The sequence below is a fragment of the Nerophis lumbriciformis genome, linkage group LG25 (assembly GCF_033978685.3).
Source record: "Nerophis lumbriciformis linkage group LG25, RoL_Nlum_v2.1, whole genome shotgun sequence".
NCBI lineage: Eukaryota > Metazoa > Chordata > Actinopteri > Syngnathiformes > Syngnathidae > Nerophis > Nerophis lumbriciformis.
Genome location: NC_084572.2, coordinates 3,528,189 through 3,552,727, shown reverse-complemented (window position 1 = coordinate 3,552,727; position 24,539 = coordinate 3,528,189). Strand labels below are relative to the sequence as shown.

At 39.9% G+C, this 24,539-nt stretch overlaps 1 protein-coding gene across 1 annotated transcript in view; it reads right to left on the bottom strand.

The window, feature by feature from the left end:
- LOC133621523 (plexin-B2-like) overlaps positions 1 to 24,076 on the bottom strand; it is a 254,413-nt gene extending 230,337 nt beyond the window's left edge. Inside the window, exon 1 of the mRNA XM_061983595.1 lies at positions 23,779 to 24,076. The gene's annotated coding sequence lies outside the window, so the exon portion shown is untranslated. The remainder of the gene's footprint in view (positions 1 to 23,778) is intronic.
- Positions 24,077 to 24,539: the final 463 nt, after the last annotated feature.

Sequence of the window (24,539 nt, the reverse complement as noted above, 5' to 3'; positions counted from 1 at the left end):
ATACATATAAATTATATACTGTATATATCAATGTATATGTATGTATGTATGTATATATATATATATATATATATATATATATATATATATATATATATATATATATATATATATATATATATATATATATATATATATATATATATATATATATATATGATATGAGTGTGTATGTTACTCATCAGTTACTCAGTACTGGAGTAGTTTTTTCACAACATACTTTTTACTTTTACTCAAGTAAATATTTGGGTGACTACTCCTTACTTTTACTTGAGTACCGTAATAAATCTCTAAAGTAACAGTACTCTTACTTGAGTACAATTTCTGGCTACTCTACCCACCTCTGGTAGCAGGGGTGTATAATGTATCCCGGAAGAGCTAGGGATGCATGGGATTCTGGGTATTTGTCCTGTTGTGTTACGGTGCAGATGTTCTCCCGAAATGTGTTTGTCATTCTTGTTTGGTGTGGGTTCACAGTGTGGCGCATTATTAGTAAAAGTGTTAAAGTTTTTTTTTATACCGCCACCGTCAGTGTAACCTGTGTGGTTGTTGAGTAAGTATGCCTTGCTGTCACCTATGTGAGGAAGCGGAAGCCCCATACAACATGTGGCTGATCAGGCACGCTGGTTGTAGTGGGCGCTATATGCTGTACCATCACGACACGCATGACGCTGACAAGCGCTATTCATATAAAACTTGCGTGCTGCACCAGCTTATAAAGTCCATATAAAAGGTGTGGGCAGCGTGTCTGAGACCCCTGGTTTATACATAGCACAAAGCAAAAAAACAAAACTTAGTATGCAGTGTTATTTCATTTAAAATTTCAAAAGTTTTTGCGGCTCCCATTGTTTTCTATAATTTGTGAAACTGGTCAAAATGGCTCTTTGACTGGTAAAGGTTGCCGACCCCTGCTCTATACCGTGTGTTTCTGTCATCCTCATTCGCTATAAACGTACATTATGCTACTACGCTATTTTCCGGCACGTAACAAAAACAACGTTACACCAGCGGTGCACGCGCTTATACGCACTCAAGGAGAGACACGCTACACTGCAAAAACTGAAATCTAAGTAAAAATAAATATCTCAAATAAGGGTGATATTTGCTTATTTTCTGTCTGATAAGATAATTCTTCTCACTAAGCAGATTTTATGTTAGTGTTTTACTTGTTTTAAGTGTTTTGGTCCTAAATGATCTCAGTAAGATATTACAGCTTGTTGCTGAGATTTGATGACCTATATTGAGTAAAACATGATTGAAACTAGAATATCAAGTGCTGCAAAGCTGTGTCGTCAACACTCACGAGTATAAAACTACTTTTTTTAAAGTAATAATTTCTTATTTCAAGCATGAAAAAAAAAATCATGGCTTTGACACAATTGTGTCTCATAATTAAAACGGATGACAGCCAAATGGACTTTGCTGTTTTATTTTCAATGAAACAATAGAAAACACCTACTCATATAGTAGTACAGTTATATTGTCTGCGTGCGTCACTAGATCAGCAACGAACTCTGAGAATTCATTGATCAAGTCCGAGTAGGGCCCTGGGGGGGGCGGTAGATAACAGCCATATCGAAAGGCAGCGGTGCGACAGACCTCATAGTAAGCACCTCAAACGATTTGTATTTATTATTTAGGTTAGGGGTAAGGTTAAAGTTTTCATTGTATATTAGTGCGACACCCCCACCCCTTTTAAGGGGACGGGCAATATGCGCATTCGTATCGTTAGGAGGAGATGCCTCATTTAGCGCAAAAAAATCGTCTGGTTTGAGCCAGGTTTCGCTAAGACCAATGACGTTAAGATTGTTGTCTCTAATGACCTCATTAACTAATAACGTTTTGGGAGACAATGATCTTATGTTTAAAAAGCCCATATTATAAGTATTGGGCTGTTTTGACGAGTTTTTGTTTAAATTATCCGTAGTAGCAATATTAATAATGTTGCGTTTATTATACGTAGTGCACTTTAAATAGTTTCGACCATATCTAGGAATTGATACGAAGGGAATTTTCAGATTGTTTGCTTGATGCTGCGATCGACTGAACGCATCATGATTTGCCACCTCAGTAGAATGCATATCTACCCCGGACACGTTCACAACAGAAAACACATTATGTGAGTTGTGTGTTATTCTAAGAAAATTGCTATGCGTACAGGAATTATCCAGCCAGGTGCTGGCTAGTTCTAGCTTAACTGACTCCTCACCCGGACTAGCAGGCTCTGTAATTGCCTGTGACCGGGCTTGCTCTAGTGTAGTTAGTCAAATGTGACTTAAACAGTAGTCTATGTTTTTAGACAGGATGATGGCGCCTTCCTGGTTAGGGTGAAGGCCGTCTCTCATCAGCAAGCCTGGTTTGCCCCAGAAAGAGGGCCAATTATCAATAAACGTTAGTCCCTGTTGTCTACAGAAGCTAGCCAGCCACTTGTTAAGCGAGACTAATCTGCTATATCTCTCATCATTGCCTCTCGCAGGCAGGGGGCCAGAGACAATTACTCGATGCCATGGATGAAGTGCTGGCTGTCCAGAGTCGGGACCCGGGGTGGACCGCTCGCCTGTGCATTGGCTGGGAACATCTCTGCGCTGCTGACCCGTCTCCGCTCGGGATGGTGTCCTGCTGGCCCCACTATGGACTGGACTCTTACTATTATGTTGGATCCACTATGGACTGGACTCTCACAATATTATGTCAGACCCACTCGACATCCATTGCTTTCAGTCTCCCCTAGAGGGGGGGGGGTTGCCCACATATGCGGTCCTCTCCAAGGTTTCTCATAGTCATTCACATCGACGTCCCACTGGGGTGAGTTTTTCCTTGCCCTTATGTGGGCTTTGTACCGAGGATGTCGTTGTGGCTTGTGCAGCCCTTTGAGACACTTGTGATTTAGGGCTATATAAATAAACATTGATTGATTGATTGATTGATTGATACAGTTGGCACAGTACAGTAAACTGACAGTTAATATTTAAAGGGGAACATTATCACCAGACCTATGTAAGCATCAATATATACCTTGATGTTGCAGAAAAAGGACCATATATTTTTTTAACCGATTTCCGAACTCTAAATGGCTGAATTTTGGCGAATTAAACGCCTTTATTATTCGCTCTCGGAGCGATGACGTCACAACGTGACGTCACATCGGGAAGCAATCCGCCATTTTCTCAAACACATTACAAACACCGAATCAAATCAGCTCTGTTATTTTCCGTTATTTTCGACTGTTTTCCGTACCTTGGAGACATCATGCCTCGTCGGTGTTTTGTCGGAGGGTGTAACAACACGAACAGGGACGGATTCAAGTTGCACCAGTGGCCCAAAGATGCCAAAGTGGCAAGAAATTGGACGAAATTTGTTCAAAATACGAGGGTGTGGGGAAAGCCGACGAAAATGGTCAGTCGTTTGTTCCGCACACTTTACCGACGAAAGCTATGCTACGACAGAGATGGCAAGAATGTGTGGATATCCTGCGACGCTCAAAGCAGATGCATTTCCAACCATAAAGTCAAAGAAATCTGCCGCCAGACCCCCATTGAATCTGCCGGAGTGTGTGAGCCATTCAGGGACAAAGGGCCTCGGTAGCACGGCAAGCAATGGCGGCAGTTTGTTCCCGCAGACGAGCGAGCTAAACCCCCTGGATGTCTTGGCTCACACCGCTTCTACCGTCCCTTATGCCACCGAAGATGATTAAGAGAAGAATATCGACCCTAGCTTCCCTGGCCTGCTGACATCAACTCCAAAACTGGACAGATCAGCTTTCAGGAAAAGAGAGCGGATGAGGGTATGTCTACAGAATATATTAATTGATGAAAACTTTATTCATTACTCGCGGTTTTACGTAAATTATTACCGTATTTTCCGCACTATTAGCCGCACCTAAAAACCACAAATTTACTCAAAAGCTGACAGTGCGGCTTATAACCCGGTGCGCTTTATATATGGATTAATATTAAGATTCATTTTCATAAAGTTTCGGTCTCGCAACTACGGTAAACAGCCGCCATCTTTTTTCCCCGTAGAAGAGGAAGTGCTTCTTCTTCTACGCAAGCAACCGCCAAGGTAAGCACCCGCCCCCATAGAACAGGAAGCGCTTCTTCTTCTACTGTAAGCAACCACCCGCCCCGGTAGAAGAAGAAGAAGCGCGCGGATATTACGTTTCATTTCCTTTGTGTGTTTACATCTGTAAAGACCACAAAATGGCTCCTACTAAGCGACAGGGATCCGGTTCATGAAAAGACGCAATCTCTCCATCCGCACACGGACTACTATTTCACAGCAACTGCCTAAAGACTTTCAAGAAAAGCTGGCTACTTTCCGTGCGTATTGTAAAAACAAGATAGCTGAAAAAAAGATCCGGCCAGAGAACATTATCAACATGGACGAGGTTCCACTGACTTTTGATATTCCTGTGAACCGCACTGTGGATACAACGGGAGCACGTACGGTGAATATTCGCACCACAGGGAATGAGAAGTCATCCTTCACTGTGGTTCTAGCTTGCCATGCTAATGGCCAGAAACTTCCACCCATGGTGATATTCAAAAGGAAGACCTTGCCAAAAGAGACCTTTCCAGCCGGCGTCATCATAAAAGCTAACTCGAAGGGATGGATGGATGAAGAAAAGATGAGCGAGTGGTTAAGGTAAGTTTACGCGAAGAGGCCGGGTGGCTTTTTTCACGCAGCTCCGTCCATGTTGATATACGACTCCATGCGCGCCCACATCACGCTGGTTTTTAATATATTATTAAAGTTTGACTGACCTATCCGACTGTTTTTTTGACATTCCTTTAGCGCAGTTAGATGCGGCTTATAACACGGGGCGGCTTATAGGTGGACAAAGTTTTGAAATATGCCGTTCATTGAAGGCGCGGCTTTTAACCCAGGGCGGCTTATGGTGCGGAAAATACGGTATACATACACTGTGTTTACCAATAATTTAGCTTAAAAACATTACAACACTTAAAAACAAACACATACCAATCGTTGGTTAGAAGGCGATCGCCGAATTCGTCCTCGCTTTCTCCCGTGTCGCTGGCTGTCGTGTCGTTTGTCGGTTTCGCTTGCATACGGTTCAAACCGATATGGCTCAATAGCTTCAATTTCTTCTTCAATTTCGCTTAAGCCGCTGAAATCCGAGTCTGAATCCGAGCTAATGTCGCTAAACCTTGCCATGTTTGTTTGTGTTGGCATCACTATAAATGATAAATAAATGGGTTATACTTGTATAGCGTTTTTCTACCTTCCAGGTACTCAAAGCGCTTTGACAGTATTTCCACATTCACCCATTCACACACACATTCACACACTGATGGCGGGAGCTGCCATGCAAGGCGCTAACCAGCCCCTATCAGGAGCAAGGGTGAAGTGTCTTGCCCAAGGACACAACGGACGTGACTAGGATGGTAGAAGGTAGTAACCAGCAACCCTCCGATTGCTGGCACGGCCACTCTACCAACTTCGCCACGCCGTCCCCTATGTGACGTCACAGGAAAATGGACGGGTGTATATAACGATGGTTAAAATCAGGCACTTTGAAGCTTTTTTTAGGGATATTGCGTGATGGGTAAAATTTTGAAAAAAACATCGAAAAATAAAATAAGCCACTGGGAACTGAATGGTTTTAACCCTTCTGAAATTGTGATAATGTTCCCCTTTAAACATTTAACATTTCAAACTATTTTGAACAGAAATAGTTCATGCACATTCAGATCAATTCTTAAAAATTACAATTAAAAAAATTTTGGCCGGGGTTCCGGACTGTATATATACACACTATTTGACTGAAAGAGCACGCACTTGACACGATAATGTCATGTTGTCGATGGAAAAATGCATTTTTAGACCATATGATTTGCCTGAACTGCTAGGAGACCACGAGAGTAACAAGCGGTTGCCTTGTTGCCTTTCCATTAAGAACAATAAATTAGTTTTTAGTATAAATAAATGTAATGCCGTGCGCATATCATTATGTCAAGATAATGGCACTAGCATTTTCTTAATTTAAGAATATTTTTCAACATATTGAGCAAAAAGGTCTCTTTTTTTTTCTACAATGCACGTGTTATTAGTGAGAATATACTTATTTTAAGGTATTTTTGGGTTCATTGAAGTTACCTAATTGTACTTGTTTTGGAAAGTCAAATTTTCTTGTTCTAATGGCAGATAATTTTGCTTAGTTCAAATACAATACACCTAATTTTTGTATTTTTCTTTCTTGTTTTTGAACACTGACTTTTTGCAGTGTAGTATGCTACATTAGCTTACAGGGGTTATTTTGTGATTTTTTTCTACACCTAAAACACTTCCCTGTGGTCTACAGCAGTGTTTTTCAACCACTGTGCCGCGCTAGTGTGCCGTAGGATACAGTCTGGTGTGCCGTGGGAGATGATCTAATTTCACATATTTGGGTTAAAAACATTTTTTGCAAACCAGTAATTATAGTCTGCAAATGATGTGTTGTTGTTGAGTGTCGGTGCTGTCTATAGAGCTCGGCAGAGTAACTGAGTAATACTCTTCCATATCAGTAAGTGGCAGCCGGTAGATAATTGCTTTGAAAATTCAGATAAAAAGATGTCTTATGCTTAAACCAAAAATAAATAAAAGGTGAGTGCCCTTAAGAAAAGGCATTGAAGCTTAGGGAAAGCCATGCAGAATGAAACTAAAACTGAACTGGCTACAAAGTAAACAAAAACAGAATGCTGGACGACAGCAAAAACTTACTGTGGAGCAAAGACGCCGTCCACAATGTACATCCGAACATGACACGACAATCAACAATGTCCCCACGAAGAAGGATGAAAACAACTGAAATATTATTGATTGCTAAAACAAAGTAGATTCGGGAAATACAAGACATGAAACTGCTACAGGAAAATACCAAAAAATCAGAAAAAGCCACCAAAATTGGAGCGCAAGACAAGAACTAAAACACTACACACAGGAAAACAGCAAAAAACTCTAAATAAGTCATGGCATGATGTGACAGGTGGTGACAGTACACCTACTTTGAGACAAAAGCTATATTGATGCATGCTTGGTTATGCTTTAAAGTCATATCCAACAATTGCGACAATTACTTTTAACTGTCAACTGAGTTTATGATTTCTGCTAGTGGTGTGCCTCCACTAGCAGAAAACGCAAAAAATGTGCCTTGGCTCAATAAAAGGTTGAAAAACACTGGTCTACATAACCTCTAATGGTGGTTCTTTGGTCAAAATGTTGCACAGATTATGTTTTGCAGACCGTTTTTAGACCACTTTCTGACCGTTTTGGGGGCCCTCCTATTTACGTGCCTCCACTTTGACTGCGTCTTTAACCCGTCAGCCATGTTGTAGTTTTTAGCACTTCCATACGGAGTCTACTGAAAGATACAAGTCTGAACCATACGCTGTGTTGCATTAGAAATGGCAACAGCAAAGGACGCATGTGCATGTACGAGCCAGTCTGTCCCACAACAAGGACCTTATAGACAACAGCGTCGGACTCGTGCAAAGCTCTTTGGGTAAATCTCTACCATATATGACGCTGACGTCACACCAAACATCACAAATTGGGCAAATTTAAAACGGCTCATTCACGAGGAAGTATGACCGAAAGGCAAGATTATTTCATAAATGTCTATGCCATGCCTCCGTGGTTTGATTTTACATTTTCAGGACTTATGCAGATCCAAATACACAAAAATAGGTACCAATTAGGGGTGTAACGGTACGTGTATTTGTATGGTACCGTTTCGGTACAGGGTTTCGGTTCGGTTCGGAAGTGTACCGAACACGTTTCCACACAAACATACGAAGTAGCCGCCTAAGCTAAAGTCTTAACAAGCTGTAAGCATAAGGCAGCGGACTCTCCCCAAATTATAATAAAAACCTCCAAGTCAACTACTAGTAACATCACTATGAGCCCGTTGACCTTCTAGAAACATAAACGGCAGCTCAGCTCGTTCGCAGTCCTGGCTTGAGATGAAGGCTAATTCGCTTTTAGCGTAACGTTAGCTCATTTTGCGGTGTGTGTGTTACGGACAGCAAAGCCCTGTCTGTCTGTTATTTCACTTTACTTTTTTCTGTGTTGATTGAGCTGTGTTGAAGCAGCAAAAAAGGACATTACCGTATTTTCCGCACTATAAGGCGCACCTAAAAACCACAAATTTTCTCAAAAGCTGACAGTGCGCCTTATAACCCGGTGCGCTTTATATATGGATAAATATTAAAATTCATTTTCATAAAGTTTCGGTCTCGTAACTACGGTAAACAGCCGCCATCTTTTTTCCCGCTAGAACAGGAAGCGCTTCTTCTTCTACGCAAGCAACCGCCAAGGTAAGCACCCGCCCCCATAGAACAGGAAGCGCTTCTTCTTCTACTGTAAGCAACCACCCGCCCGCGTAGAAGAAGAAAAAGCGCGCGGATATTACCGTACGTTTCATTTCCTTTGTGTGTTTACATCTCTAAAGACCACAAAATGGCTCCTACTAAACGACAGGGATCCGGTTCATGAAAAGACGCAATCTCTCCATCCGCACACGGATTACTATTTCACAGCAACTGATATTCCTGTGAACCGCACTGTGGATACAACGGGAACACGTACGGTGAATATTCGCACCACAGGGAATGAGAAGTCATCCTTCACTGTGGTTCTAGCTTGCCATGCTAATGGCCAGAAACTTCCACCCATGGTGATATTCAAAAGGAAGACCTTGCCAAAAGAGACCTTTCCAGCCGGCGTCATCATAAAAGCTAACTCGAAGGGATGGATGAAGAAAAGATGAGCGAGTGGTTAAGGTAAGTTTAAGTTTACGCGAAGAGGCCGGGTGGCTTTTTTCACGCAGCTTCGTCCATGTTGATATACGATTCCATGCGCGCCCACATCACGCTGGTTTTAATATATTATTAAAGTTTGACTGACCTATTTGACTGTTTTTTTGACATTCCTTTAGCGCAGTTAGATGCGGCTTATAACACGGGGCGGCTTATAGGTGGACAAAGTTTTGAAATATGCCGTTCATTGAAGGCGCGGCTTATAACCCAGGGCGCCTTATGGTGCGGAAAATACGGTATGTTAAATGAAGAGTTTCTGTCTCTGATAGTTGATATAATAATGTAAGTGCATCATAAAGCCTACATGAACTCCATGGTGTTCAGGGATTAATAGTCTCTCCTATTGCTATTGTACTATTTTTTTCAGCTATAGTTACATTAATCATTAGTAATGGAGCAGCCTAGTTTTGAATGGCAGGGTCCCTGCTATCACATGTTGATAAAAATATAACATTTACATAATAAAAATCAACTACAGGCTTCCCAAATGCTGTAATAAATTAAGCATGATGAGTTGACTTGAAACTGTTTAATATTGCACTTTTTATACGTAGAAGAAAAGTTTTGTCATTTTATTTAATCTGAGCAACAACTTGAGGCAGTTTAATGTTGATTAACGTGGGCAGAATTATTATAGTGTTCCCAATGTTAAAAGAATAAAGCCATTGTTTACAAATTTGATAAATAAATAACCCAAAAAAATTATATTTTGTTGTTTTCTTACTGTACCGAAAATGAACCGAACCACCGAGGTACGTACCGAACCAAAATGTTTGTGTACCGTTACACCCCTAGTACCAATAGGTAAGAAAAGTTGATTTTGCATAATAGGTCCCCTTTAACAACGGCAGCAGGACTTTTCTCATCCAAAAAAAAGCTGAAGTCGGCAGCGTGGGAAGGTTTTGTTTACTTAAAAAATGACCAGGGAGTCATTAAAGACGATGGCTCAGCCATTTGCAAAACCTGCCAAAACAATGTTGCTGCTAAATGGCATAATACGCCCAATATGGCGCAATTTCACACAACAAAGCAAAGATAAGACATAACAACCCAAGTATGTTCACGGCACTTAGTTTTTTGTTGCATTTTAATTTTGTTGCAGTTTGTAGAAATGGCACCTATGAAGTGGAAAATGATTGCAGCAGCTCTCTGCTCTTTTATATCCTCCTTTGTGTTCTTCAATGTTTCCATCTTGTTTTCAAGTATGTTTACATCATTTTTTGTGGACTTTTTGAATCTGCACTGCAACCACAAAAGTTCCACCTTTTTGGGATAGATAAAGTCTATCCTATATCCGATTTTATTATATCCAAGGGTTTCCCCTAAATGTAATTGATCATGACAGCCCGCCACGGCAAAACAAAAGCCGCCACGCTTTAAAAAAAAATTTTTTTTTTTAATTATTCTTAAATAATAAAAAAACTGTTTTTTTGTTGGGTTTTTTTTTACATCAAAACAAATTAAGGTAATATAATAAAAAATATTTGCGCAATACTGACTAGTGTTGCACCAGAAATTTGGCCACCAAAAAAAACACCGAAACAGCACAGCCGAAACCGGATGTTGTGATAACGTAAGCAATTAGCACAGGATTGTCTGGAGCGGAAGCAGCATGTCTGCAATGTGGACGTACTTTAATACATCCGAGATATAATAATTAATAATAAATGTGCAGTGTGCAAATATTAAAGGGGAACATTATCACCAGACCTATGTAAGCGTCAATATTAAGGCTGAAACGACGCGTCGACGTAGTCGACGTCATCGGTTGCGTAAATACGTCGACGCCGTTTTTGCGCGTCGGCGCGTCGCATATTTACGTCACACTACTGTCATGGCGGAGCGCAAAGCAGACGATGCGAGCGAGGGGAAAAAAGCACGCCAAAAGTCGTCAAAAGTGTGGGAGTATTTCAATTGTATGCACACTGTGTCGAGCGGAAATGGCCTATCATAGCAGCACAACGGCTATGAACGAACATTTGAAAAGAAAACCCCCGACAGCGTTCTTGCTATCACCATCAACAAGTCAATCGTCCGCGTGCGTATACGTTGTCATTATTACACAAAAACATGAATGTGTCATTTGTATCTGCGTTGTAAATTCATAAACTAAAGCACCGTTTCGCTCTGAGAGGCGCGTTTGGCGTGCCTGTTCAGTGTTTACAAAGACGCGCTCCTCTTTAACGCTGTGGAGAGGCGGCGGCGGCCAGCGAGCGGCGAGGCGGGGCGCGCCGGGAGCGACGCCGCAATCGTGCCCAGGTGCGCGATCCGCGCAGTTGGAAGAGAAAAGACTTTGTGTAAAATTAAAAGATTGTAAACCTGGCAAAGCCATCTGGCGTTCAGTCTGTCGGTCCTGAAAGAACCCCACAGCACAAGACGTGTCACAAACGCTAACGTTAATTAGTTGTGCAAATACCTTTTACAACATTAACAGTTACATATACTATGTACAAACCAACAATTAACTTTCCATTTAATCATACTATCATTGTTGTGTTATTAAGCAAAATAAGCAATACTTTTACTTTTGTTGAAATGTTTACACTGTACACTTTTTTGTATTGGATGTTTAGCTTTATTTTTGCACATTTTAGCAAATAAGCAATACTTTTACTTTTGTTGAAATGTTTACACTTGTTACAGAATATTTCCGTTTTGCACTTTTTTGTATTGGATGTTTATCTTTATTTTTGCACATTTTAAAGCAAAATAAGCAATACTTTTACTTTTGAAATGCTTATACTATTCCAGAATATTAAGATTTGCACTGGATGTTTACTTTTATATTTGCACATTAAAAAGCAAATAAGCTACTTTTAATTTTGTTAAATGTTAAAAGTTTTAAATGTTTACATTGTTACAGAATATTTTGTCATGTTGTTGTCAATGTTGACTGAGTGGCCATACTTTTTTTTTTGTAAATAAAAGCCATGCCTTTTGAAAAAACTGGCCTACATTTATTTTTTCCTCTTCATTTTAAATAGAAAAAAAAATCGGTAAAAGGAAAAATAATCTATAGATTAATCGAAAAAATAATCTATAGATTAACCGATTAATCGAAAAAATAATCTATAGATTAATCGATAGAAAAATAATCGTTAGCTGCAGCCCTAGTCAATATATACCTTGATGTTGCAGAAAAAAGACCATATCATTTTTTAACCGATTTCCGAACTCTAAATGGGTGAATTTTGGCGAATTAAACGCCTTTCTATTATTCGCTCACATCGGGAAGCAATCCGCCATTTTCTCACTTTTGTCGGTGTGTTGTCGGAGGGTGAAACAACACGAACAGGGACGGATTCAAGTTGCACCAGTGGCCCAAAGATGCCAAAGTGGCAAGAAATTGGACGAAATTTGTTCAAAATACGAGGGTGTGGGGAAAGCCGACGAAATGGTCAGTCGTTTGTTCCGCACACTTTACCGACGAAAGCTATGTTACGACAGAGATGGCAAGAATGTGTGGATATCCTGCGACACTCAAAGCAGATGCTGACATCAACTCCAAAACTGGACAGATCAGCTTTCAGGAAAAGAGAGCGGATGAGGGTATGTCTACATAATATATTAATTGATGAAAACTTTATTCATTACTTGCGATTTTATGTAAATTATTATACATAAACTGTGTTTACCAATAATTTAGCTTAAAAACATTTAACGCCCTGAAATAGGCTGTCTGCACTCTCAAAGTGCATGTTGTTGCCAAATGTATTTCATATGCTGTAAACCTAGTTCATAGTTGTTAGTTTCCTTTAATGCCAAACAAACACATACCAATCGTTGGTTAGAAGGCAATCGCCGAATTCGTCCTCGCTTTCTCCCGTGTCGCTGGCTGTCGTGTCGTTTTCGTCGGTTTCGCTTGCATACGGTTCAAACCGATATGGCTCAATAGCTTCAGTTTCTTCTTCAATTTCGTTTTCGCTACCTGCCTCCACACTACAACCATCCGTTTCAATACATTCGTAATCTGTTGAATCGCTTAAGCCGCTGAAATCCGAGTCTGAATCCGAGCTAATGTCGCTATAGCTTGCTGTTCTATCCGCCATGTTTGTTTGTGTTGGCATCACTATGACGTCACAGAAAAATGGACGGGTGTATATAACGATGGTTAAAATCAGGCACTTTAAAGCTTTTTTTAGGGATATTGCGTGATGGGTAAAATTTTGAAAAAAACTTCGAAAAATAAAATAAGCCACTTGGAACTGATTTTTAATGGTTTTAACCCTTCTGAAATTGTGATAATGTTCCCCTTTAAGGATAGTGGCGGCTTTTAAGGAGAGAAAACGCAGCTGGATCAGCACCTCTCTCGCTGTTCATGGCGAACATCGTGCGACATTAGTAAAGAGTCTCTAAACATGAGTACAGTCTCCAATAACACCAGAAAAATATAGATTTGTTCATAATCGTTAATAAAGAAAAGGGCACTTGGGGAAGATTCTAGAACAGTGGTTCTTAACCTTGTTGGAGGTACCTAACCCCACCAGTTTCATATGCGCATTCAGCGAACCCGAATAAAATGTTGTTTTTTCCAAATTCAAGACAAAGTTATATGTTTTTGGTAACACTTTAGTATGGGAACATATTCTAAGTAACAAAGACTTAATTTAGAGTTTTTTGGACACTAGGGGAACATATTCTAAGTAACAAAGACTTAATTTAGAGTTATTTGGTTAGGGTTAGGGTTAGAGCAGGGGTGCTCAATACGTCGATCGCGAGCTACCGGTCGATCTCGGATGGTGTGTCAGTCGATCACCAGCCAGGCATTAAAAAAATAGTCCTAAAAATGAGCGATCATAAATCTTCACTATGACGTCACTTTCGTCACTTGATTGACATTCACGGCACCCGAGGGTCTTCTGAGATGACGCTGGCTGCTTCCAGCTCATTAAAATTACAGACTGGAAGGCGAGAAACACTTTATTTCAACAGACTCTGACCTGTCGTCAAAACTCCAAAGACCGACTGCACAGTTGCACAGTTGCGCTAACAAAATAAGAGTCTCGGAAAGCTGGCGTGCACAAGCTAGCAAGCTACGGAGTTTGCCAACAATGTATTTCTTGTAAAGTGTATACAAAGGAGTACGGAAGCTGGACAAATAAGATGCCAAAAACCAACCACTTTCATGTGATATTGGACAGAAAGGAGGACTTTTTTTCTCCTCCATTCGAAAATGCGGACGTTATCATCACCACTGTCTGATTCCAATCAGTGAAGTCATCAGAACCAGGTAATACACCAACTTATATTCTTGTCTTCATGAAAGAAAGGAATCTATATGTGTTAAACATGCTTGTATTATCTTTAAACACCTTTAACTTGTTAACAATATTAACTATATGTGTTAAACATGCTTGCATTATCTTTAAACACCTTTAACTTGTTAACAATATTAACTATATGTATTAAACATACTTGTATTATCATTAAACACCTTTAATTTTTTAACAATATTAACTATATGTGTTAAACATGCTTGCATTATCATTAAACACCTTTAACTTGTTAACAAAAACATATATTTCATAAATAAGTAAATATAAATTATATATATGAATGAGGTAGATCCCCACGACTTGATCAATTGAAAAGTAGCTCGCCTGCAGAAAAAGTGTGAGCACCCCTGGCTTAGAGGGTTAGAGTTATAATAAGGCCATGCCAAATAAGGCATTAATAAGTACTTAATAATGATTAGTTAAGAGCCAATATGTTACTAATTTGCATGTTAATAAGCAACTAATTAATGGTGAATATGTTCCCCATACTAAAGTGTTACCATGTTTTTTTACTGGTGCACAAAATGAACCGTGCATGAACATCAATTTGTTCAAAGAACAAAACCAACACAGTGCATAAACTCACAACAAATTACACACCTGCAAATCAGTCTGACTTCCGCTGTAGTCGTATCCGTAATACGCCGATAGGGAGAAGTTTTTATTTACATGATGAGTCGGATGTGTCTTGACCTCCGCCGAACCCCTGAGCCCGACTCACCGAACCCCTCGGGTTCGATCGAACCCAGGTTAAGAACCCCTGCTCTAGAAACAGCAACAAATTAATAATAGAGCAAAATAATATTTTATATGAAAAAGGGTATGCTAATTATAACATAGATGTGTTTTTAAATGTATATTTTTGGGCCTTTTTAAAGAAAATGTATGAATCATCGCTGATTATATAATGTATATGTTGGCATCATACTGACCACGCCTCTAGCATACCTGCCAACTTTTGAAATCAGAAAAACCTAGTAGCCAGGGTCCAGGGGCCGCAGGCCCCGGTAGGTCCAGGACAAAGTCCTGGTGGGGAGTTCAGCTTCGCCCCCCCGACGCAAAATGATTATTAGCATTCAGACAGGTTAAAATGTTGCTAAAACCATCACTTTTCTATCAGTCACAGTGGCTTTTCAAAACAAAAATATTACAGCAAAAATCATATGGGTTGATTGACATGTTTATTCTGTAAACTAACTTCAATAGTTTGAAATTATTTTGACAGTTAATGCCAGTTATCCTGTCAACCTTTCACAAGACTTCAATTTGTTAATTGAAAGTATAAACAGTATAAACACTTTTTACAGTAAACAAATGGTAAAACAGCACTAAACAATTCCATTTAAAAACAAATTGGTGTCATTATTAACTTTCTGTCCAAGCTTGTATAATCTACTGCCTTGTTCAATTGTAAAAAATATTCTGTGCCTAAAATTCACATTTCTATCACAATTATCATACTGTAAACATGGTAAGCTAACTTCATTAAAATTAATAGTCCTGTCAATAGCATGGAATTACAATTCAAATGTAGTTTTTTTGTAAGCCTTTCAAAAGAATTCAAAATATGAAAAATGAATGAAAATTAATTTAAGCCATCAGACACTTGAAAAGTGGCACATCACATCTCTAATGTAATCATTTTAACTTTTCAACAGAAATAGCACTGCAAAAATATTAAGGACATACTTCTGTATTTTGGTAGTTATGCTGTCAACATTTAACAAGATTTCTTCAACTTGGACTTGAAAGCATAAATAGTATAAACACTTTTAACAGTATAACAGTACTAAACAATTCCAATAGATAACATTGGTGTCATTACCTTTTTGTGGCTAAAATCCAAAGTTTTCCACTTGTATCGCTAGCAACGGCATTAGACTTGTGTTGTTTTTTTCCCCAACGTGGTCTTTTACATCGCTAATTCCTCCGTGTCCGATCGAAAAACCTTGTCTGCACAAGGTGCAATTCGCGTAGTTTTCACCCTTTTTGGAACGGATAATTATTCCCGGATAGGCTTTTGAATATTCTTCACGGAATGACTGCAGTTTTCTTTTCGGTTTGCGATTTTTCTCCGGCTGATTCCATGATCGTTCGCTCGTTTGGAAACAATGGCTACTGGTGCCTCGTGCTTGGCAGCGGTGCTATAAATAGCCTCGCGCATGGCATTCGGAATGGCTCGATAGGAAGTTACGGGAAGCAGTGTCGATTGTCATTGTTGTTACGCGATTTCGTGAATAAAACTTAAAAAAAAATTATTTTTTTTAATTAATGAAAAACCGTATTTTTTATCACTGCAACCGTAACCCGGAATAGGTTGATGAAAACCGTACTAATTACGGGAAAACCGGAGTAGTTGGCAGGTATGCTCTAGTCACGCCCCCACAGGTATGTTGGCATCTAGGGGAAACCCTAATGAAGAATGAAGTTAAATATAAACGCGTCACTTATAATCAGTAGATTAGCGTTGAGTCAGTTCAGTGTAAACAAACAGCAACAAGTACTCCTGTCAAGGCCGTCATTCAGTGACCATTTAATGTTGGAGCGTTGAATAAACTAAAATAATATAGCAAGTGTAAAACAATAACAGAAGGATGTAAACAGGTTACTTTTATTTAATTGAAAGAGAGAAACTTCTGCTTATTTTTATTTTTTTGTACTGTTATCAGATTATTTTCGACAGTATTGAACTACACATCAAAATCCCGAAGGAATGCTTTTGTGATTTCATACGTTTTTTCGCAAAATGAATCAATGCATAATACTCGTTAAAAAAAAACGTGATTATTACGGCATGCCTACCCCAGTAGAGAAGGAACAGGCCAGCTCCTCGCCATCACAGGGCTCGAATTTAACCACGGCAACCGCCGCACCCACCGTTGTCTCAGACCGTAATGCCCTAAAAAAAATGACCAGCATCCACGGCAACAACATGCCATGACCGCCCTTGACTTTTTACGATAAACGGTATAATGACAAACCGCGGTAAAATTCCAGACGGTTAGTAATACCGTTTAAAATGTTAGTTACCGAAAAAAAACTCAAATTTTTACTTTTTAAGGTCAAGGCATGGAGGGCTAATCATAATCATGGTTAATAATTGTGATTTCAATATTGATCAAAATAATCTTAATTATTATTTTGCCCATAATCGTGCAGCCCTATATGCAAGACTTGACCTCATATATGAACACTATTTTTATCTATATGGACAAAAAGTGCAGTTACCTCTTATATCAAAAGGGTGCCATCTTGCGAATTTTTCACATTTATTTGTATTTATTTATAGTATTATTTTGTTTCGGCCATATTACTTTGTTTATTATGCTCGTGTTGCTTGCATATGCACATTGAACTTTCTACTTGAGGTACATATACACATTTTGAATGTGTTGTTTGTGGGGGGGGTTTTTTTAAGTAAAACTTGATTAAAGGATTTCAGTATAGGTAGTTTTTGAAAATTTGGAGCCCATTTAAAAATTACCGTGATAATAATGATAACCATGATCATTTTGGTCACAATAATTGTGATAAGAAATGTTCGTACCGTGACATACCTAATAAATATATATAATGTAGTGTTGTCCCGATACTCATTTTTTGGTACCGGTACCAAAATGATTTCTATATTTTTTGGTACTTTTCTAAACAAAGGGGACCACAAAAAATTGCATTATTGGCTTTATTTTAATAAAAAAAAATCTTACGGTACATTAAACATATGTTTCTTATTGCAAGTTTGTCCTTAAATAAAATAGTGAACATACAAGACAACTTATCTTTTATTAGTAAGCAAACAAACAAAGGCTTCTAATTTAGTTGCTGATATATGCAGTAACATGAGGGTTACCGGTTCGATCCCCACCTTCTACCAACCTAGTCACGTCCGTTGTGTCCTTGAGCAAGAAACTTCACCCTTGCTCCTGATGAGTTGTGGTTAGGGCCTCGCATGGCAGCTCCCGCCATCAGTGTGTGAATGCGTGTGTGAATGGGTGAATGTGGAAATAGTGTCAAAGCGCTTTGAGTACCTTGAAGGTAGAAAAGCGCTTTACAAGTATAACCCATTTACCATATTGTGTCATTTCCATTCTATTATTTTGTCATAGTTATTAAGGACAAGTGGTAGAAAATGAATTATTAATCTACTTGTTCATTTACGGTTAATATCTGCTTACTTTCTCTTTTAATATGTTCCATCTACACTTCTGTTAAAATGTAATAATCACATAATCTTCTGTTGTCTGGATGCTTTACATTAGTTTTGGATGATACCACAAATGTGGGTATCAATCCGATAATCTCAATCTCGTTACCCTGCGTAATTACAATAGGGATGTCCCGATACAGGTTTTTGCACTTCCGATCCGATACCGATACTGACCGATACAGGCCTATCCGAGCATGTATTAAAGTTTAAAGTTATTTAGCCTACTTAGTTGTCAGAATCATGTTGAAAAGGGTTTTAGTACTCTTGATAACAACTAGCCAGCTGAATTAGGGGAGTTTGAATAATACACAATGGTTGGTAACAAGAAACTGACCTGTTTATTCAAGGATAAACACAAAATAGACAAAATTATACATGACAAACAGAAATGGCATCATTGAACTAGGGCTGGGCGATATGGCCTTTTTTTAATATTGCGATATTTTAAGGCCATATTGCGATACACGATATATATCTCGATATTTTGCCTTAGCCTTGAATGAACACTTGATGCATATAATCACAGCAGTATGATGATTCTATGTGTCTACATTAAAACATTCTTCTTCATACTGCATTAATATAGGCTAATTTTAAACTTTCATGCAGAGAAGGAAATCACAACTAAAAAAATCACTATTTTTTTCATACGGTGTTGATGTGGAAATGTTTGCCTCGGCATTTTGATGGTGTGGACGTGTGGCACCGAATGGAGATAAGCGTCTCGACAGACGTTACAATATTTGAACAATGATGACGAAAACTGTTTTCTCTGTCGTGTCCGTGTGTCGAAAATTGTTATGCGCTTATTTTTTTATTTGAGTTTGTGCGTGGCATAGATTTGCCGTGCGCAGAGGACGCTTGAGCAGGCGCGCACCTTAGCGGCAGCGCTAGCATCACAGCTAACGTTAGCCATGCTGCTACCTCTCTGCTGGGAGAGGACGTATACGTATGTGAAGTATGACGTGCCAGTATGTGACGTGTGTAAGAAGCTGCGCTCGCTGTCTGTGAGAGGGAGACACAGGAAAGAGTGAGAAGAGCCTGTCGTGTAATGCCAGCAGCTAAAGCAACTGCGTGAGAATCCACAGACCTGTGGATGTGTTGAAGGTGTGCTGGAAAATGCGGAACGGAAATTAGGGAGCAGCAGAAAAGTGGAATGTATTATTTAAATCGGTGCGTTGGAAAACACGGACCGGAGTTTTTTTTAAACTGGATCTGGATCGGCATTTTCCCATGCCTTGCCGATACGCATTTTTTTGCAAATATCGGCGGCCGATCCTATCAAAATATCGGATCGGGACATCCCTAAATGACAATAAAGCTGATTCTGATAACAAGTAGTTACAGGGTCCTACATTGGTCATTTTCAAAGTCCGATTCGGTACTTTTCAGAGGCGGTTTAGTACCGAAAATGATTCATTAGTTTCGTGGTACTATACTAATACCGTACAACCCTAATAAAATGTGCTTTGGAGCCCCTGCCTCGAAAGAATATAATGTTTGCCTTGTGCCCTAAAATATGAGCCCCCCCTTTAAGGCAACACTTGACTTGACCTTAAAAAGTTTAAATCCGAGGCCTGCAATCACAACAACACTTTCCTCTCAGAATCAATTGTAAATAATCAAACGTATATACTTGTTCCTATGCTTTCTGAGCTCACCATGTTCACCGCTCGCTGTACATATCCTACCAAGTGAGACCTACACTGTTACAATGTCCATTTCTCAGATGATACAATTGTTGATGACTGAAGTATGCTGATATCAACCCAACCTTACCCCCCCTATCCTAACCCCCTCCACATCCCCCACCCCCCCGGATTGTAAATAACTCGATGTATATACTCTGATGATTAACTTGTGTGATGAATGCATTATGCTGATATTTGTACCATGAATTGTGGGACCCGTTTTCATTTTTTATTAAAAGAAAAATTATACAATTAATACATTTTTTCAAACGGAGACTCACTGACTTTGGCTCATTTTCTATGAAGAACATATATCAGAATACATATTTAATGACCACACACCATGCAGGCCCCCTACACATTTCTATTACATAGAAGTGTGGAAATTGATGTTCTGTGTACCACACCCTATCAACCAACCCACCCACCCACAAACACACAGCAGGCCTAGACAGGAGGAGGACAGAGTGTAGGTACACAGAACATCAGAGGGTCAAATGTGCGAGGAAATGAGAGCAGACAGTGTTGACAAACAATGTTGCAACCTTGTCTGGGAACCGCAGGTGCAGAAACACAAAAGAAGAATCCCTGTGGGATGCAGAAACTGGCAGAGAAATTTTCCGTGCAACTTTCATATTGTTGTTGCTCAGCCAGTGTTTGTGGGTCTGATGGACCCGTTGCATTTTGTGGTTTTAATGCCTCACAATCAAACACTTTTATGTTAAAATACTGAACAGATGTTTATTGGGATAATATAAACATCTATTCAGTATTTTAACATAAAAGTGTTTAATTGTGAGGCATTAAAAGCCACAAAATGCAACAGGTCCATCAGACCAGGGCCGGCCCGTGGCATAGGCCGTATAGGCAAATGCTAAGGGCGCCGTCCATCAGGGGGCGCCACGCCAGTGCCACAAATGTTGGAGAGAAAAAAAGAAAAAAGAAAAAAAGTTGGTACTATTATTTCTAAATACAAAAAATAATCCCACGTTAATTAAAATGCAAAGTAAAGCCTATTTAATAGAAATATTATTTGTTACAACATTACGCCCCCCCCCCCCTCTCTCTCCCCCCGCACGGTGCGCCCCCTCCCTTCCCGTATCATGACTCTTTTTGGACGTCACCACATCAAAAAATCAACACAAGATGTCAAAACGGCCAAAACTGTCAGGTGCCCAGGGAAGAAAAAAGAGAAAAGAAGAGGAGGAGAAACGAGAAAAGACAGAGCTGGTAGCAGGTAGGTGAGCCGAACATGAAATTATTTGTCTGTTACAGAATGTGATAGTAACCCGGCTTTTTAGCATTAAGCTAATGTCACATGATTCGGCAATTGCTAATCAATAAATAGCTAGTTCTGTTTTAACGTCGGGTTAATATTGTGGAGGGGGGTAAATTGTTATGGAAAATAATAATGTAACGTTAGGTAATTACAGTACTCCACCTTACATTCCTCAGGGACATTTGTATTAGATCTTTTAAGCAGCTGGTTTTTTTTTACATTGTTATTGCCTTCTGGTTAGCTATGTTTGCCCTGCAGGTAATAGTCACTTTTCCACCCCTTTATATATTAGGTATAGTTGTAAGTAAAAAAAAAAAAAGGTCAAAGACAAAGCTATTCGGTTTCTTGTGAGTATATACACGATGTGGGGGCGGGCGCCACCTAAAATCTTGCCTAGGGCGCCAGATTGGTTAGGGCCGGGCCTGCATCAGACCCACAAACGCTGGCTGAGTAACAACAATATGAACATTACACAAGGGTTAACGTGGACCCCGACTTAAACAAGTTGAAAAACTTATTCGGTTGTTACAATTTAGTGGTCAATTGTACGGAATATGTACCGTACTGTGCAATCTACTAATAAAAGTTTCACTCAATCAATCAAAGGTTTGTGATGGAGCTGGCCCAACAAACACCAAGAAGAGGGCTCACCTCTGATTGGCTGCAGCTACAATCAAACAGGTGAGGAGTGGGCGGGGCTAAGGCCAAGTTGACATGATAGGAAGTAGAACCAGTGTACACAAACTTCATACAACATTGCATCATTTTCCTGACATTGTTGTCATAGGATAAACATATTCAAGAACAGCTAGTGAACAACTCATCACATGACAAATGTGGTAGAGATCGTTCTCACTGCCTAAATGGACACATCTTTTTTAACTATTATTTGCTACATACTTCTCTCCCAGGTGCTTATGTGGAAATCAATGAGAGGTGTTGGCTTTTGTAGACTTGCTCAACAGGATCAGCCCACGATGCGAAGCTCCAGATGTTGCTGTACTGGACTTTCACAATATTATGCTAGATCCACTATGGACTGGACTCTCACTATTATGTTAGATCCACTATGGACTGGACTCTCACTATTATGTTAGATCCACTATGGACTGGACTCTCTCACTATTATGTTAGATCCACTATGGACTGGACTCTCTCACTATTATGTTAGATCCACTATGGACGGGACTCTCACTATTATGTTAGATCCACTATGGACTGGACTCTCACAATATTATGTTAGATCCACTATGGACTGGACTCTCTCACTATTATGTTAGATCCACTATGGATGGGACTCTCACTATTATGTTAGATCCACTATGGACTGGACTCTCACAATATTATGTTAGATCCACTATGGACTGGACTCTCTCACTATTATGTTAGATCCACTATGGACTGGACTCTCACTATTATGTTAGATCCACTATGTACTAGACTCTCACTATTATGTTAGATCCACTATGGACTGGACTCTCACTATTATGTTAGATCCACTATGGACTGGACTCTCACTATTATGTTAGATCCACTATGGACTGGACTCTCACTATTATGTTAGATCCACTATGGACTGGACTCTCACTATTATGTTAGATCCACTATGGACTGGACTCTCTCACTATTATGTTAGATCCACTATGGACTGGACTCTCACACAAACTTCATACAATATTGCATCATTTTCCTGACATTGTTGTCATAGGATAAACATATTCAAGAACAGCTAGTGAACAACTCATCACATGACAAATGTGGTAGAGATCCTTCTCACTGCCTAAATGGACACATCTTTTTGAACAATTATTTGCTACACACTTCTCTCCCAGGTGCTTATGTGGAAATCAATGAGAGGTGTTGGCTTTTGTAGACTTGCTCAACAGGATCAGCCCACGATGCGAAGCTCCAGATGTTGCTGTACTGATTGGTCCCAGACACATTCCAATGCTCCCCATACGCAGAGCTCCCCCGGTGCCAGACTCCGTTTAAAAAACCGTACACTTATGTGCGCTTATTAAACAGCAGGCCTGGCGCCTACGAAGACGCGTCGGTGCACTGCAGGTAACAACCACGTCTAAACGGACTTATCGGCCTACATGTGCAACTTTTAACAACAAGCGATCTGAGGTAAATACGTCAAAACCTAATTAAACGCAGCAAGAATTCAGCCGCTCCGCCCCGACGGTAAAAGTCCAACCAACTCTCCTCAAACTCAAACAAACAGCTCGTTTTGGGCGTTTTAACAACGGAGCTCGGGGGTTAGCCGCACGCCGACAAAAGCAAATATCGCATTAGTTTGCGGAACGACGCGACTTTTGTTACGCAACAAAACCGTCATTCGCCTGCGCCGAGGTGAGCGCTAAATCGGTTGTTTTGTCAACGGAGTTCTGCGTTGGATCTGCGCAACCTTCGCCAAAAGCGTCTAAACTAAACACGCCACAAAAAAGACAATTTCCCGGCAAGACTAAACAACACGAAGAGCAGAATTAAAGTGTTTACTTACCCTCGTAATGTCGTCGGACTTGTCCAGAAAGATGGCAAAGTGGCGACCAAAACGTCCTACTTTTTACATCCCGGTGGGAAGCAACTCCGGTAACAGAACTTCAACATTCCCCGCCGCCCCCCCAAAAAAAACAAAGATTTGCTCCTTCCCCACTAAGACTCTTTATCCGACAGAAAGCATTCGTCCACCAGAAGCGCCGACATGGAATAATCGATCGAAGCGTGTTGTTCTCCGAGCAGGCAGCGAGGCGCCTTTCCTCCTCTTCCTTCTCCTCTTCGACACTTTCTGACGGCCAGGAGCTTTCTCCATGCGTGTGTCAAGTATCCGCCTACACCGGAACTACCTGTACTTTGTCTTCGGAAGTAAAAGCGTCACCTTTTTCTTTCTTCGGTTGTGTTGAGTGTACACTTACTTTACGCGTGTATTATGATCCCGAAATATGTTTTACTACCAAGAATGTCATTACTCGTCGTCATATTTGTCCATGAATTAGACTGTGGTATAGAAGGTTTTATTTTGAAAATATATATAAGGAAGCCATGCACAATTACTGTCCCGCTTAATACATACTGTACCGAATCTTCCACTTTGCTTCTGTCGTAGAGGAATTAACCATTAGGAATAGGGATGTCCGATAATGGCTTTTTACCGATATCCCGATATTGTCCAACTCTTTAATTACCGATGCCAACATCAACCGATACCGATATATACAGTCGTGAAATTAACACATTATTATGCCTAATTTGGACAATCAGGTA